Genomic DNA, 4,733 nt, shown 5'->3' on the forward strand with positions numbered 1-4,733 from the left:
ACTGTGGCACCTTGGGTAGTCATGAAGGATACAGGCAATTCTTCCTCCTGGAGGATTGTCTCATATTGCATAATGTTTAGAATGCATGGCTTGTGGCCACGAAATGTTAATGGCAATAAAAAAAAATACCTTTTCACGCATTTCTAAAATATTTCCTAAGGAGGCAGTATTGATTCCATTAAGAGTCCTCAACCTAGATGTTTGGTGTAAAAACTGAAATTTTGTTGATGAATTTAATACTAAATCAGCTCTGCCTTAAAATTTATCTAGAAAGACTGGATGCATTTGATAAGAACTCCCTGTTCCATTCTTTGGATCTCATTTTATGCAGTTGCTTCTTGCTATTCCTGTCTATAGGCCTCGAGTCAGTCAATCCGGGGAGTCAGTTTCTTCGTTCACTAGAAGAAACTCATTAAGCCTATAAACATTACTGATACATTAAATCATAGCATAAAGTTTATTTCTCCTTGCTGCTAATATTTGTAATCAAGATTCTGTGCCCAGCTCCATCATTTGATGCCTTCTTTCTGTACATGCAATTTGTCAATGCCTGTTGGCTTAGACTTCTGACCAATTCTGATCAATAATGTTTGACCTTCTCTATGCCTGACCAGTCTACATTGAATTTAGATGTTTTGGTACCAGCTTATGATTTTTGATACAGGTAGGGGCCTTTGCTGGGCACCTCACTGGTCCCCAACTCCTTCTTTCGGTCTGACTCCTGCTTCCATTGTATCTCCAAGAACTCCAGCTCTCACCAAACACACCCTCTCTGTCCCTCTCCTTGCTCTGCTTCTGAATTTAGGGCCTATCCCCTCACCATGCTTCCTCTGTGCTGGCATAAAAAACAAAATCCCTTGAAGAGGCAAAAAACAATGAGAAAATATTGAGGAAAAGGAATTGAACAGAAGACTCATCAATGCCCGAAAGCAAACAGACAATCAGAAAGAAATAACAATATTTGGATGTGGTTACCTCCTCAGTGTGCTAACTCTTCTCTTGTCCCATGACCCCAAATTATAAACTCTCTGAGGACAGGGATCTGTCATTTTGTCTATTGTGCTATTGAGTCTCCAAATTTTGCCCCGTGTCTGAACCACAGTAGACATTCAAACATCTGCTGATAAATGAATGAATAAATGAGTAATATCATCATGAGTGGCAGCAGTAGTAAAAAGCAGTTCGTGTGCAAGTGGGAAGTTGCCAATCAAGTCGTGAAATGACCCACACATTGATCTTAACTAAAATGGTTAAATCAAATCAGTTAACTACTTTGAAAGCTTTTAAAAACAGAGTACCGTTGTCCAGTAATAAATGCATATCTTTCATGATCAGCAACAAGCAGTGTTTACTAGCCCCCAAAATATGTATATATAATGTGTACAATGACATTATTTCTTTTTCTAATTTTTTTTATTTTTAAAGATTTTATTTATTTATTTGTCAGAGAGAGAGAGAGCAGGAGCAGGGTGAGAGGCAGGCAGAGGGAGAAGCAGGCTTCCCACTGAGCAAGGAGCCCTCCTTACAGGACTCGATCCCAAACCCTAGAATCATGACCTGAGCCGAAGGCAGATGATCAACCAACTGAGCCACCAAGGCGCCCCACAATTAGAAGTTTTTTTAGACATTAAGAACATTTATGTTCTTTAGACATTACTTCTAAAGAAATTCTAAAGAATTTGATTTAAAATTTAAATCGTAAATTTTAAAAGAGTGTCATTACTTTCCCTATTTAAATGCTGGACAGCAACAACAATCACTCACATAGGTTAATTTCCTAACTTAAGAAATTCCCATTTGTTTATCAATGGGTAATTCACTTAAAAAAATACAGGAATATTATCTTTCTATTTGAACCTCAGCAACAAAATATGGTGCTATATTTAAATTGCTTTGAAGCAAACATTTCACTCTCCTAAAATTGGCATATTTTGAACTATAAAATATAATATGTGCATTTATAAAAATATTTTGAATTATGTGGTTTCATGCTCAAAAATTAAGTAAAAGTTCCATATAAAAACATATTTGTATCAAATTTTGATAAGTGATTCGAAAAATCAAGAGATATGGCACTTAGTATTTAGATATGATTTCTGTATCCTATAACTCTTTTGATACATAAGCAGAAAAAATACAATAGAGATTTCTCATTTAGTGTTGAGTGCTATAATTTGAAAATAATAAGCTAATAATTTTCAGGTTTCCTAGTAAATTAGGGAACACAGAATGTTCCTTTGTATGGGAACTTTCAGAAGCAGGAGGCAAAAGATGGCAGCAGTGAGTCGTTCCAAGATCTAACACTACACATGATCATTTTACTTTATATTTCAGTATCATCTAATTGTGCATTTAATAATATCTTAAGTTACGAATTATTTTAGACGAATAGAAATCATAATTGTTCCAATGAAACTGAGCCCAGAGCAAATCAAAGTAGTTCAGGGCATCACTGCCCTTCTTACATACCCACCTCACCCACGCTCTGCAGAGGTTTATCGGGATTGCCTGTGGGTCATTTCCAAGGATTACAGCTAGTGAAAAGGGTTTGCCATTCCTCATTACAAAAATGATCTAAGAAACTTCAGAAAATTATTTTCTTAGATCTATACAGGCATAAGAGTCACATATAGTTCCCATGGATAATAACAATGCACATACTTTAAATTTAATCCAAAGTATAACTAATCTCCCCTTAACACCTCCCCCACCACCTTGACTTCCTGAATTAAAAGATGTGAAGAGGAAGAAAAGGGCAGGTGAAAAAAAAAACCCCAAAACCAAAAAACAACCCCCCCCCGAAAATCTGACCAAAGCTAAGGTGAGACCAGAGCATCCTTTAAAATACAATGTAGCCTAATGGATACAGGGCTGCTAATTTGTCTTGTACCAAGTACTCCACAGTAATTGAACTGCCTTTTTGAGGACTAAAATAAAAAAATATAGTTTAGCACGCACTGAAAAATGGCCCTGCAGTGTCTTCTCTCACAGGGATTAGGAGTATTTAATATGGAGCTGGCTTCAAAACTTGAAGCCAGGCTGGAGCACTACTTTTGGAGGTGACACCAAGCCTGTACACGCACCTCCAGCCCTGTGGTAAGAGGATTAATTTGCACTGTTGTCAAAAGTCCTTGTCTTAATATGCTGCTCATTGCATTTATTTCTACCTATTTAACCTGTCTAAAACTTTTTCCCTTTGCTTTTACTTCAAATGATAGTTTAACATACTCCAAAATATAACAGAGAATCGTCCCGGATAAATATTCCAGTCATTTGACTTTCTTGGATAATCACTTCTGACACAAAAGAGAAGCACTTTGTTAGGGAGAATCATAAGCCCCCAAATCCCTCTGATTAAAATTTCCTGTATTCTTTCATGTTTATCTGTGTCTCAGGAATCAGTTCTGGGGAGGGGTGGATTGGAGATGGCAGCCTCAGACAGTCTGGGATCTACAGGGTCAGGGATAGTGAGCTGGGGCATAATTAGAAGGAGCATTTGCCCCTGGCCCCGGGCAGGCTGCACTCCCCCGCCCATGTCTTCCGAATGCAGAAGCGGAGAGCCTCCTCATGATTTCTGAAACAGAGGGACACGGGTGAAGGCCGTGGACAACAGAGGACTTCCTTGGTACAGGACATGGGTCTTGTTTTCTAATCTTTCACCGTTCACTACGTGATTCTACTTGCTTTATTTCACAGCAAGAGAGGCATAGAGAAGTCTCAATGGAGTCAATGAGCTGTCAAACCATGAGGTGATGCAGAAAACCAATCTGAAAGTAGAGACAGCAATGCGGGATCTAGAGGAAGACTGTGCAGAAGGAGCAGGTGGAGGTTTCCATTTTAGCCTGGGAAAGGGGGAGGAGGAGGAAGAGAGGGTGCAGAAGTGCAGAAGTAGGAAGACAGGAGATGGGGCACAAGAGGAGTTGAACTTGTCATGGCAATCTAGTCAAGTTCCAGAGTGGAAGAGGTCCTTCTTGCAGGAAGTTTTCATACATTCCAGATTCAAAACCAGAGGGATTTTAAGAAAAAAGTCTCTCCATCTGCGGAAAACCTGTTTAATCCAAGTACTGGAGGTGACCAAAACTGGACTGGCACTGTGGGGAAGATCGCAGATGGGTGTCCTGCCTTCCCTGCTCTAGAACAACAGGATTTCAGAACATGCACCTCCACCCAGTAGCATGCACATTCAGCCTGCCCCCTGCCCCCCAACTCACACCCAAGCTATTCTAGAACCCCCTCCCCCCCGGCCCCTTTGTTTGCAGGCTGCCATCCCATCCCCCCCCCCCCCCCCCCCCCGCACACACAGAGTGAACTGTCAGCTTCTTGCACGTGAACGAAGGAACCGGCCCAACCCCGGGTTCCAGGCCTTCCCCGGGTCCCTTCCAGCTTTCGCCTGGTTGCGAGCATCCACCCATCTCGAGGCCAGGCAGTGCGTTCGCCAGGATGCTCGGCCCTCTCCCAACCCGCGGTCTCCTCCCCTCTCCCCTGCTGCTGCTGCTGCTGCCGCGAAAACCAGGAGAAGTGGAATGCGCACGGCGAAGCGCCGCGCGGTCGCGGCGGCACTGGGCATGCTCGGCACCCAGGGCAGGTTTGGGCGGCGGGGCGGTCGCTTCCTCACTAGCCGGGCGCCGGAGCCGGCCGCTGAGGCATAGGTGGAGGCTGAGGCTGCCGCGCGCCGCGGGAGGAGCCTCGCCCTCGGCGGCGGCGGCGGCGGCGGCGGCGGCGGCGGCACAGGT

The sequence above is a fragment of the Callorhinus ursinus genome, unplaced genomic scaffold (assembly GCF_003265705.2).
Source record: "Callorhinus ursinus isolate GAN/ISIS: 27379988/994484 unplaced genomic scaffold, GSC_fseal_2.0 scaffold3, whole genome shotgun sequence".
Taxonomy (NCBI): domain Eukaryota; kingdom Metazoa; phylum Chordata; class Mammalia; order Carnivora; family Otariidae; genus Callorhinus; species Callorhinus ursinus.